A 13893-nucleotide genomic window follows, 5' to 3' on the forward strand; every position below is an offset into this window, starting at 1 on the left:
GGGAAGGGGAATGGAAGGCTTCTACGAAAGAGTGGTGTATCTCTAAAGGTATTCGCATGCAAGACTGTAGAACGACCAGTTATACGTTTAACATTGTTCCAGTATTTGGAGTCAACAAAGCATATCGAACGAAATGAGAGAACCCGTGCTAGGATCGTAATAGGTAGGAACAGTCAGTACGAAAGTCTAACAGAAATACGTAGGCAACTTAAAAGGAGAAAATACCACGTAGTTCCCGCGAAACTTTGTTGGATAAATTTACAATACCTGTATTCGATTAAGGCTGTGCCACCATTATCGCACCACCACAGCTAGGGCTACTTGAGAATAAAATCAGCAGTTCTTTTAAGTATTCACTTTTTCGAATAGTTTGGCATTGCCCTGTATCTTCTCTTATGTTGTACTAATCATTTCGTCTCTATGTACCTACAACACCCAAGAGCCTCTATAAAGACTTTCGTGAATTAGTCGTGGCCTGTGCCATCGCCTGAATTTACCCTCTACCACCGCCAGAGGACCAGGTCAACTATTCTCAAATACCGAAGGACATGTTTCAGTACTTTCTCCCTTCTTCTGGTAGCGGTGTTTCAAAGACTTCTTTTTTCTTTCTCGTACTTTTTTACTTGCTACTTCATCAGTACAGTTATTTTCTTAACACTCTTCGACAGGACCATTTTTCAGATCCTTCCAATTTCTTCTTCTCCATTTTCCTAGCGATCCACTTCTCACTTCCATAGAACACTTTTACTCCAGACTTACACTTCCAAGAACTTGTTCCAGATTTCCACAACCGTGTGCGATAACAATTTGTATTACAGAAGAAAGCTTTCCTCGGCTGTTCAAATCTGCTTGATGAGACCTTTCTTGCTTCAGCCATCCTGTGTATTATTACATCCTAACCGGCCGGAGTGGCCGAGCGGTTCTAGGCGCTTCAGTCTGGAACCGCGCGACCGCTGCGGTCGCAGGTTCGAGCCCTGCCTCGGGCATGGATCTGTGTGATGTCCTTAGGTTAGTTAGGGTTAAGTAGTTCTAAGTTCTAGGGGACTGATGACATCAGATGTTAAGTCCCATAGTGCTCAGAGCCATTTGAACCATTTTATTACTTCTTAGACTGAACAATACTTTCACTTCTTCCAAAGAGGAAGGAAGATCAGCTATTAAGTTCCGTCGGCTTCGAAGTCATAAAGACCGAGCACAAACGCGGATTGATTCACTGATGGGAAAGGAAATCAGCTGTACCATCTTTAAAGGAACCATGTTGACATTTGCCTGAAGCGATTTATCGAAATAACAGAAAACCTAAATCTGGATGGTCGGACGCCAGGTTTTAACCACCGTTCTTCAGAATGCGAGTCGATAGCGCCAACGACTGCACTACCTCGCTGGGTTTCATTCGTTCTCAGATTTGATGTTAAGCAAATCGTTACTCTCCTTGCTTCTAATTTTCATCACCTTGTTTGTTTTGTTTGTCCTTGAGTCGCGTTCTGTGTGGGGCATGAGGTCCATTTCTTTCAACAGTTTTTCTACGTCTTATTTACACCATCTGATCGAAACATGCGGACAATTATTGGTGGATATCAATATGCAGTATGTCCCTCGTTCTCCTTTATGACGGTTGAGGTCTGCTACGGAGACATTCAGTGAGGTGGAGAAATGCCAGCTCATTCTTCCTCATAAACCGAAACGAGAGAAGATAGTGATGTTGGGTCATGAGGTATGGAGCGAAGTCAACGTTCTAACATATCCGAAACGTGTTCTATTGGCTTCAGGTCGCGGCTCTGGGTAGATTCATTTCTGAAGTGTTATTATTGCCCACCAGCCATTGCCTCACAGATGCTGCTTTATGATGATGGTCGAAGTAGAGAAGATATAAAATGTAGACTGGCAATCGCAAAGAAAGCGTTTCTGAAGAAGAGAAATTTGTTAACATCGAGTATAGATTTAACTGTCAGGAAGTCGTTTCTGAAAGTATTTGTATGCAGTGTAGCCATAAATGGAAGTAAAACGTGGACGATAAATAGCTTGGACAAGAAGAGAATAGAAGTTTTCAAAATGCTGAAGATTAGATGGGTAGATCACATAACTAATGAGGAGGTATTGAATAGAATTGGGGAGAAGAGGAGTTTGTGGCACAACTTGACTAGAAGAGGGGATTGGTTGGTAGGACGACATATTCTGAGGCATCAAGGGATGACCAATTTAGTACTGGGGGACAACGTGGAGGGTAAAAATCGTAGAGGGACACCAAGAGATGAATACACTAAGCAGATTCAGAAGGATGTAGGCTGCAGTACGTACTGGGAGATGAAGAATCTTGCACAGGATAGAGTAGCATGGAGAGCTGCATCAAACCAGTCTCTGGACTGAAGACCACAACAACAACAACCGTAACTCAACCTCCTCCGTGCTTCATTGTTGGTACTACTCGTGATGGTAGGTAAATTTCTGCTGGCATTCGCCACACCAAAATCTTTACTTCGGATTTATACAGCGTATAGCGTGACTGAGCACTCCAAATCACACGTTTCCAGTCATCCATTTTCCAGTGGCATCACTATTTACACTACCTAAAGCGTTGATTAGCATTGTCTACAGATATGTGTCGCTTACAACGAGCTGCTCGACCACTGTACCACGTGTTTTTAGCTCCTCATGCACAGTCATTATGGTAGGTGGACTGTTAGTGGCGCTTTGGAAATCACGACTGAATCCTTCTACTGATTTCATGCGGTTTTTTTTTTAAAAAAAAGAAAGTCCCTCCGCAGGGCTTGAAGGTCCCTGTCCTGTCCCTGCTTCCTGATATACTGGCGGGTGCTCCTTTCGTGGCCTCTAGTAGTCAGTTCCGCATTACATACGGCTGTCCGAATATTTTGGATCAGATAGCGTATTTCGTTCCACCTGCACCCTACCTCCACAAACACCTTATGGTGTGCGGTGAATGTACTTTTGTACCACAATCTTTTCTTCATCTTCTTTGTCCCATTCGCGAATAGTGCGCGTTAACTCTCATTTGCCTGATTTTTTCGCTGTGGGCTTTTTGTGTGACGTATGCTGGAGGAAGAAGTATGTTTGCCGATTCATCATTTTAACAAAAAACCTCTCGGCAATACGCAATTTCTATTGCACCGTTGTCACGGGAGTTTGTTGAGTACCTCTAAATCTCTCACATGCTTACTATACGATCCCGTGAAGAAACTTGCCGATCTCCGTTGTATCGTACTCCTTATTCTATTAATTTCAGTGTGGTAACAGTCCCAGACTGAAGAGCAGTACTCAAGAATCGGTCTTACAAGTGTTGCTTAAGCCACTTCTTTCGTGGATGAATTACATTTCCTTAATTTTCTTTCAGGTAACCTCAGCCTGGGATGTGTTTTCGCTGGATACTTTTATGTGGTCGTTCGGCTTAAGGTTCCTCCGAATGGTTTCTGCCAAGTATTTTACTGTAGCTACCGTTTAAAGTGAGTTTTCGATAATAGCGTAATCGAAAAGTCATGAATCATTCCACCTACTCATGCGGAATATGTTACGTTTGCTTAACTTAGAAGTCTGCCCGTCCCTGTATGAACCACCGATCTTCCGAAGATCTTCCTGCATTTCTTGTGGTATTACAACTGCTCCGTCAAGAATAGCATCGTCTGCGGAATGTTTCACTGAACTAATCGCGTTATCCACTAGATCATTACGCTTTAGTAAACAGAATGGCCTTACACCACTCTTCGGGCGCTCCGTTATGAACATCATGTTGAGCTTTACATGACCTGACAAAAAAAGTGAAGACTCAGAATCTAACATTCTGCGTGGTGTCTGTTTGTTCTATATCGTGTCTCCCTACCACTTTCGTGCGACGACGCTCTGAGCGTGTTTTTTGGGGAATTGACTAGTTTGAACCTCGGACCTGTTGCTGGTAAGGAGACGCCAGACCAGACATGACATGTAGAGTTCAGAAGAGTTCAGTGAGACTAGCGATGATATAACCAAATACTTAATGATTTCAGCGTCAGCTCCACTGCACTCCCTGTAAAAGAATCTTAATACTAACTAAATTTAGTGGAAGGGGTTCAAGGCTTTCCTATTTTTAGTTAGCTGGTAAAATAACATCGAAAAAGCAGTTAAGTTTACCACTGGAAATTTTATTCTACTCGCAAAACATTGTTTATAAATTGCACTATTGATAAAAGGAAATGTTTTAATACAGGATGACAAAAACCAACTGCGTTCAACAAAAATGTCAACGAATATTCCCTGAATGGGTTTCCAATTTCTACAATGGATCGAAGGATGACCTATGCCATATCACATCTATAATCTAGGTTTAAATTAAGTTTCACAAAAGAGAAAACTATCAAAATGGTCTACAGTGACCCTCAATTATCTTTAATTACTTATCTAACTTGTCGTAAATTACAGTGGCTGATGTGGCTTCTCAATAACTATATAACAGAAAAATCATCGCGTTTCAGATTTTTACTTCAAGTGGAAAATGTGAACACCATGAGCTTTAATTGACGATCGACACTAGCATTACGCAAAAAGGGGATGTAACAGATGAGACTTCTGCAGTTCTGAGTGAAGCTTTATGCGCTGTTATGCGGCATCGCGTGCATTCATTACCTTGTCGGTGTTCGTTAGGGGGCGGCGGGCAGCACAGCTCCGCTCACCTCGCCGTCTCGGAAGCAACTCTCTCCTAACTTCTCCTTACTACAATTTGCCGAGGTTGGTTTAAAAAAACTATCTGGCTGTGTTTTCATCTGACCAATCAGGGTCTCAATGTTAACCTTAAGCTCTGCCTACAAAAATTCTGTCTATCCAATGAGAAACGTCATACTTTTCGTGGTGGGGCAATGTTTTTAATGTTTGCAACGTAATAGAGACGCGAAAAAGTCTCACGCTAAAACTTGCAGCTGGTGTGGTCCTTTTAGTGTTATCGTAAGATCTATACTGTTCTTCTGGAGAGCTCTACCTTTTAACATGGGCTGGGGGGTGGTCCTGACGTAACAGTGACGCGAAAAAGTCTCACGCTTAAACTTGCGGCTGGGGTGGCCCTTTTAGTGTTATCGTAAGATCTATACTGTTCTTCTGGAGGGCTCTAGATTTAAACATGGGCTGGGGGGTGGTCCTAGCGCTTAGCTGCCGACGTGGGTGTCCGTCCCTTATCGTAGGGCCTTCTAGCTTAACACGGTTCTGCTCTCGGCTTCTGTTCTCGTTTCTCCCCTCAGAACTGCGTCTGTCTCACGGTGGGAAGGTATGACATGCATTTAGGCATTCTTGTGTTAGTCTGTGGTATTCCATTTGCTCACTCGTTACTCGTATTACTTTGGTTAATTTAATGTCACGATTTATTCGGAGCTATGTGACATACTACTGGATTTGCTTATCATGTCAGGGTTTTCATGGAAGGTGTTGGATTTGCCTGACACTTTACAAGAAGATATGGTCGGACGTCAACGCGCTTCGTACACACCATCGTCGGGTACGTAAAAGATTAGATCTCTGTTTATTGTTGTTACCATACGTATAAGAGCCGTGAATAGCGTCAGAAGTTGAGTGATCACTGTAGAGGACACGGAGATGCCGCGTACACGTGTGAGACCGTGTTACCAGCACATAATAGAGTTTGATTGGAACCTTATTGTGGGCCTCCATGTGGCACGCTGGTCGAATAGTGCAGTATCCAGGTTGGTGGCGAATTCGGTTGTGACGGTGGCCCGATGTGACCGTGATATTCGTTATCGAGGCTTCAATCGACTACGTCTAAACAACAAAAAGAAAGATCACTGTATCGTGCACCAACCACAGCACAGCAGCTACAAATGTGCCCTGCCATCCGAGAACAAGTAATGAGCTGCGTGCAGCATTCTGTGTAATTCTACAGAATTGGTCGAACTAGGGAGCTGCCGTCTCATGCGTAGGTTTTCGTTAACACCACGGTACAGACGGTTGCGTTTGTTGTGGTACCGTGACCGGAAAGCATGGACTACTGGTGAATGCCGTTGCATTGTGCTCAGCGATGGATCGTGATTCTGCATTCGCCGGATGACCATCGTTGGCCAGTATGGCGGCAACTTGGCAACAGGCCCCATTTTTCGAACGCTTTGGAGAGACGTAGCGGTGTTACTCCTGGCGCCTTGGTGTGGAGAGCCATCAGATATGACCTCAGGTCACAGCTGACATTCACTGGGGCAACTCTGACGGCAGACGTGTTGCGCCTCATGCTAAAGCATCGTAGTGCCATTTTTCAACGGGAGACTACTCATCCACACACCGCGAAGGTCATTTTATAAACTGTCTGCGTGATATTGAGGTACTCCCGTGGCCGGGAAGGTTCCTAGATCCGTTCCCGATAGAGATCTACTTGATAATTTAGGACGTCAACTCCGCACCAGTGTCAGTATCCTGTTTGTCAAGGAGTAGGTACAACAGAAGTGGACCAGCCTGCCTAAGGAGAGAATACAGCGGCTTTATGACACCCTTCCCAGTAGAATTAATTGGTCACATTTTAGAACATGTTTTTTGCTCGCGTATCATGTCATTTCCGGAAACCCAGGATCTACTCTGTAGAAATCAAAATGGCTTCCGGAAACAGCGATCGTGTGAGACCCAACTCGCTTTATTTGTTCATGAGACCCAGAAAATATTAGATACAGGCTGCCAGGTGGTTGCCACTTCCTTGATTTCCGGAAGGCGTTCGATACAGTTCCGCACTGTCGCCTGATAAACAAAGCAAGACCCTACGGAATATCAAACCAGTTGTCTGGCTGAATAGAAGAGTTTTTAGTAAACAGAACACAGCATGTTGTTATCAATGGAGAGACGTCTACAAACGTTAAAGCAACCTCTGGTGTGCCACAGGGGAGTGTTATGGGACCATTGCTTTTCACAATATATGTAAATTACCGAGTAGATAGTGTCGGAAATTCCATGCGGCTTTTCGCGGATGATGCTGTAGTATACAGAGAAGTTGCAGCATTAGAAAATTGCAGCGAAATGCAGGAAGATCTTCAGCGGATAGGCACTTGGTGCAGGGAGTGGCAACTGACCCTTAACATAGACAAATGTAATGTATTGCGAATACATAGAAAGAAGGATCCTTTATTGTATGATTATATGATAGCGGAACACACACTGGTAGCAATTACTTCCGTAAAATATCTGGGAGTATGCGTACGGAACGATTTGAAGTGGAATGAACACATAAAATTTATTGTCGGTAAGGCGGGTGCCAGGTTGAGATTCATTGGGGGAGTCCTTAGAAAATGTAGTCCGTCAACAAAGCAGGTGGCTTACGAAACACTCGTTCGGCCTATGCTTGAGTATTGCTCATCAGCGTGGCATCCGTGCCAGGTCGGGTTGCCAGAGGAGATAGAGAAGATCTAAAGAAGAGCGGCGCGTTTCGTCACAGGGCTATTTGGTAAGTGTGATAGCGTTACGGAGATGTTTAGCAAGCTCAAGTGGCAGACTCGGCAAGAGAGGCGCTCTGCATCACGGTGTAGCTTGCTGTCCAGGTTTCGAGAGGTTGCGTTTCTGGATGAGGTATCGAATATATTGCTTCCCCCTACTTACACCTCCCGAGGAGATCACGAATGTAAAATTAGAGAGATCCGAGTGCGCACGGAGGCTTTCCGGCAGTCGTTCTTCCCGCGAACCATACACGACTGGAACACCGTTGGGTGGCTTGCGGAGTATAAATGTAGATGTACATGTTGAATCGGTGCACGTATCCAGATTATGGGCTGTAAATATCATACTAATAGGTTCACTCGTACTGCCAAGTTCTTTGGAAATTTCACTCGCTTTCGTAACTGCGGAAATATCCCCTGAATCCCTGAATACTCGTTTCGTTTCTACCTACCCTCCTGACTGATACACTTTTTTTTGTCAGTGAGTGTATTTGCTAGGAAGTAGTGAATTAAGTGACACAGTTGCTCTCTGGAAGACACACAGGACCGCCGTCACTTGTAGACAAGCGGGCGCCCTCTGTGCCGCGGAGCTCTGTCGGCAGCCGTCTGTTGGTAGCGGGGCGGTGCGCTATCCGTCACCTCGGAGCGGCCACGCCCACCACGCCCACCTGCTGGCTGACTGGCCGCCCACGCCGTGAGTGATGAGGAGAAAGCGTCCGCCAAAGGCGCGCCGCCACCCTGGTAAGAGCCGCCGCTGCCGTAAGGCGCCCCGCGGGCTGCGCAGCGTGGGAACCGCTGAGCCTTCTGACACGGTAGCGCCTGGTCCTCCTGCCCAGGCCCCGCCCACCATTTACGTTATACGCAGCGGGTGGACAAGCGTCTTTCGGCGGAGCTGGGGACAGTAAAACCCGTTTCACATGAGCGATTTTCTGGTCAAAATCGACTGCTCAAATTGTGTGGAAATAAACAACCAACCACGACGTGAGTGTGTCAGTGACGTTAGTGATCCACAGATTGAGCCGATTGTGGAGTTCTACATCTCCGAGTATGCTGCACATTGCGCATGCGCAGAAACAAGGCTCTTTGTCGGCGTCTGCTAAAATCAAAAGTTAAACTAATCTGGCTGAGCTCACTCCTATACAGGGTGTTACAAAAAGGTACGGCCAAACTTTCAGGAAACATTCCTCACACACAAATAAAGAAAAGATGTTATGTGGACACGTGTCCAGAAACGCTTAATTTCCATGTTAGAGCTCATTTTAGTTTCGTCAGTATGTTCTTCCACCTACGCTCAATGGAGCTCGTTACCATGATTTCATACGGGATACTCTACCTATGCTGCTAGAACATGTGCCTTTACAAGTACGACACAACATGTGGTTCATGCACGATGGAGCTCCCGCACATTTCAGTCGAAGTGTTCGTACGCTTCTCAACAACAGATCCGGTGACCGATGGATTGGTAGAGGCGGACCAATTCCATGGCCTCCACGCTCTCCTGGCCTCAACCCTCTTGACTTTCATTTATGGGGGCTTTTGAAAGCTCTTGTCTACGCAACCCCGGTACCAAATGTAGAGACTCTTCGTGCTCGTACTGTGGACGGCTGTGATACAATACGCCATTCTCCAGGGCTGCATCAGCGCATCAGGGATTCCATGCGACGGAGGGTGGATGCATGTATCCTCGCTAACGGAGGACATTTTGAACATTTCCTGTAACAAAGTGTTTGAAGTCACGCTGTTACGTTCTGTTGCTGTGTGTTTCCAGTCCATGATTAATGTGATTTGAAGAGAAGTAATAAAATGAGCTCTAACATGGAAAGTAAACGTTTCCGGACACATGTCCACATAACATATTTTCTTTCTTTGTGTGTGAGGAATGTTTTCTGAAAGTTTGGCCATACCTTTTTGTAACACCCTGTATAGAGACGTGCTCTCGTGTCTCCTTCTTCTTTAGTGTGTCGTTTGCTTTAAAAAGTGACACAAGGCCCTCATTTTTTTCTAGGAGTGTTGTCTTACAAGATAGACAAAATATATCTACATTTACATTCACATGGTTACTCTGCAATTCACACTTAAGTGTCGGCAGAGGGTTCATCGAACCATTTTCATACTACTTCTCTACCATTCCACTCTCGAATGGCGCATGAGAAAAAGGAACACCTAAATCTTTCCGTTCGAGCTGCGATTTCTCTTATTTTATTATGATGATCATTTCTCCCTATGTAGGTGGGTGTCAACAAAATATTTTTGCATTCGGAAGAGAAAGTTGGTGAGCGAAGTTTCGTAAATAGATCTCGCCGCAAAGAAAACCGCCTTTGTTTCCGTGACTGCCACCCCGACTCGCGTATCATATCAGTGACACTCTCACCCCTATTGCGCGATAACAAGAAACGAGCTGCCCTTATTTGCACTTTTTCGATGTCCTCCGTCAATTCTACCTGGTAAGAATCCCATACCGCGCAACAGTATTCCAACAGAGGACGGACAAGTGTGATGTAGGCTGTCTCTTTAGTGGGTTTGTCGCATCTTATATGTGTTCTGCTAACAAAGCTGTCTTTGTGTCGCCTTCCCCAAAATATTGTCTATGTGGTGTTTCCAATTTAAGTTGCTCGTAATTATAATTCCTAGGTATTTAGTCGAACTGACAGCTTTTAGATTTGTGCGATTTATCGTATACCCAAAATTTAACGGATTTCTTTTATTTATTTATTTATTTAATTATTTTATTTATTGATTTATTTAACCTGGCAAGATTAGGGCCAACAGGCCCTCTCTTACATCTAACCAGGCATTCTACTTATTTTACATTCATAAGTTTTAGTAGGCATGTTAAACTACATCTAGTACAAAAAGTGAAATAAACAATTAGAAAGGTACACCTGGAAAAATACATACATATAGAGTTCATATTCGTAGATCATAAGTACTGTTATAATTAGACATTATTGAAGAGACAAACTTTAGATAGGAGTGCTGGCAGCAGGGAGTATGAGGGAGACTCATGGTGAAGGGAGGAGAAGAATAGACATGATGAAACATAATTAAGGAAATATAAAGGAAAAGAAGATTGCCTGGCTAATAGAGGTACATGAAGAGGAAGGCATCTCAGGAGAAAGATAGGAGACGCTAGCTTTGCTATTTGACAGATGAGAGGATTGGCCTGGTACATTAATTTTGTGGAGAACTTTATGAGGATGACGGTAGGAAATGCTTCAACTTCTTCTTAAAAGCAGCAGGAGATTGAATTTTGCGCAAGGTAAGGGGCAGTTTGTTCCAGAGGCGGACAGCGGCAACTGAGAAGGAGTTTGCAAAAGTTTTTGTTTTGTGAGTGGGCACAGTTAGGATACCAAATAAGAGTGACCTCGTATTTCGATTATGATGGCATGACAGGTTTTTAATCTCTGAAGCAAGGTACTGGAGTGCTTGCGTGACGAGGAGTCTGTGAAGTAGACATAGAGTGTGGTAGTCACGCAATTTGTCCGGCCGCAGCCACTTTAGCTCGGAGTATGAAGCACTAACATGATCATATCGGCGAATGTTGCAGGTTCTTTTAGTACCTATGTGGATGACCTCGCACTTTTTTTTGTTTATTGCTAATTTCCACTTTTCGCACCATACAGAAATTCTCTATAGATCATTTTGAGATTGGAATTGACTGTCTGATGATTTTACTAGACGGTAAATTACAGCGTCATCTGCAAACAATCTAATGGGGCTGGTCAGATTATCACCTAGATCGTTTATGTAACTCAGGAACAGCAGAGGGCCTGTGACACTACCTTGCGGAATGCCAGATATCACTTCTGTTCTACTCGATGATTTACCGTCTATCACTACGAACTGTGACCTCTCTGAGAGGAAATCACGAATCCAGTCACACAACTGAGACGATACTCCATATGCACGTAATTTGATTAATAGTCGTTTGTGAGGAACGGTATCAAAAGCCTTCTGGAAATCTAGGAATACGGAATCGGTCTGAGATCCCTTGTCGACAGCACTCATTACTTCATGGGAATGTGTTGCACAAGAACGATATTTTCTGAATCCATGTCGGTTATGTATCAATAAGTCATTTTCTTCAAAGAGATTCATAATGTTCGAGTAGAGTATGTGCTCCAAAATCCTACTGCAAATTGAGGTCAGTGATATGGGTCTGTAATTCAATGGGTTACTCCTATTTCCTTTCTTGAATATTGGTGTGGCCTGTTCCCAGTCTTTGGGAACAGACCTTTCGTCAAGTGAGCGGTTGTATATGATTGCTAAGAAAGCCGCTATTGTGTCTGCTTACTCTGAAAGTAACCTGATTCGTATACCATCTGGACCGTAAGACTTGCCTTTCTTAAGTGATTTGATTTGTTTCGCAACACCTAAGATATCTACTTTTATGTCACTCATGCTAACAGCTGTTCTGATTTCGAAGTCTGGAATATTTACTTCGTCTTCTTTTATGAAGGAATTACGGAAAACTGTATTTAGTAACTCCGCTTTAGTGGCACCATCATCAGTAACATTTCCATCGATATCGCGCAGTAACGGTATTGACTGTCTTTTGCCACTGGTGTACTTTACATACGACCAGAATCTCTTCGGGTTTTCTACCACATTTTGAGACAATATTTCATTGTGGAAACTATTGAAAGCATCTCGTATTGACATCCGCACTAAATTTCGAGCTTCTATGTTACTCACCCAGTCTTGGGGATTTTGCGTTCTTCTGAATTTGGCATGCTTTTTTCGTTGCTTCTGCAACAGTGTCTGACGTGTTTTGTGTACCATGGTGGATCAGTCCCGTCTCTTATTAGGTTATGCGGTATGAATCTATCTATTGCTGTCGATACTGTACCATTGAATTTGAGTCATATCTTACATAATTAGCTTGGAAGGAGTGGAGACTCTCTCGTAGGAAGGCATCAAGCGAATATTTATCTGCTGTTTTAAATATATATATATTGCGTTTATTTTTAGTGGTTTTGGTTGATATGGTTTTGAGCCTTGCTACAATGACCTTGTGTTTACTGATCCCTGTATCCGTCATGACGCTCTCCGTTAGATCAGGATTATTTGTGAATAAGAGGTCAAGTGTATTTTCGCAACCAATTACAATTCGTGTGAGCTCCTGAACTAATTGTTCAAAGTAATTCTCAGAGAAAGCACTTAGTACAATTTCGGAAGATGTTTTCTGTCTACCACCGGCTTTAGACATGTATTTTCGCCAACAAATCGAGGGTAGATTGAAGTCTCCACCAATTATAACTGTATGAGTGGGGTACTTATTTGTAATGAGATTCAAGTTTTCTTTGAAGCGTTCAGCTATTATATCATCTGAGTCGGGGGGTCGGTAGAAGGAGCCAATTATTATTTTGGTACGGCTGTTGAGTATAACCTCTACTAACTCGCAGGAACTATCTATTTCAACTTCACTACAAGATAAACTACTACAAACAGACACAAACACAGCACCACCTACTTTACTTAATCTATCCTTTCTGAACACGGTTTGCGCCTCTGTAAAAATTTCGGCAGAATTTATCTCCAGCTTTAGCCAGCTTTCTGTTCCTATTACGATTTCGGCTTTAGTGCTTTCTATCAGCGCTTGAAGCTCGGGTACTTTTCCAACACAGCTACGACAATTTACAACTACAATACCGACTGTTGCTTGGTCGATTCTCGTCGTTTCTTTGCCCTGTACCCTCTGAGACTGTCTAACCTAAAAAACCGTCCCGTCCACGCCACACAACACTTGCTACCCGTGTAGACGATTCCTGTGTGTAGTGGACACCTGACCTATTTAGCCAAAAGGATATTTACGTATTACGTATTTACGTATTACGAAGGAAAAGCCTACACAATGCAGAAACAAGGGCGTAAATAAATAAAGTGTTTTAATGAAAATTATTACAACCATGAAAAGGTCAGAGTTATTTCACGAATAAAAAAATGGTTCAAATGGCTCTGAGCGTTATGGGACTTAACTTCTGAGGTCATCAGTCCGCTAGAACTTAGAACTACTGAAACCTAACTAACCTAAGGACATCACACACACCCATGCCCGAGGCAGGATTCGAACCTGCGGCCGTAGCGGTCATGCGGTTCCAGACTGTAGCGCCTAGAACCGCTCGGGCACCCCGGCCAGATTTCACGAATAAAATACTTTTCGACGTTATTTGGTACTTAGCAAGAAAACAAGATCTAAACAATGAAACAAAAAGACTCTTTTTACTGCGTTCTAGGTATTGTTTAATGTGTTCGCAAGTATATATTTTCTCGAGCAAATAAATGTATACCGATATGTTCCAAAATGTTTGTATGACATTTTTTCTATTCTTTCAGTTCTCAGAAGTGTAGAGAATTTACCACACCACCTCTGACAAGTACTTATCAGTGCTTCTTCCAATACTTTGCAACTATATTTTTTTTCTTTGGAAAAAAGCATTGTCCCTCATAACCCCAATTTCACCGTTAAGGTGCAAAACTGCATAATAGACAGTTC

Source organism: Schistocerca serialis, chromosome 4 (genome assembly GCF_023864345.2).
Source record: "Schistocerca serialis cubense isolate TAMUIC-IGC-003099 chromosome 4, iqSchSeri2.2, whole genome shotgun sequence".
NCBI lineage: Eukaryota > Metazoa > Arthropoda > Insecta > Orthoptera > Acrididae > Schistocerca > Schistocerca serialis.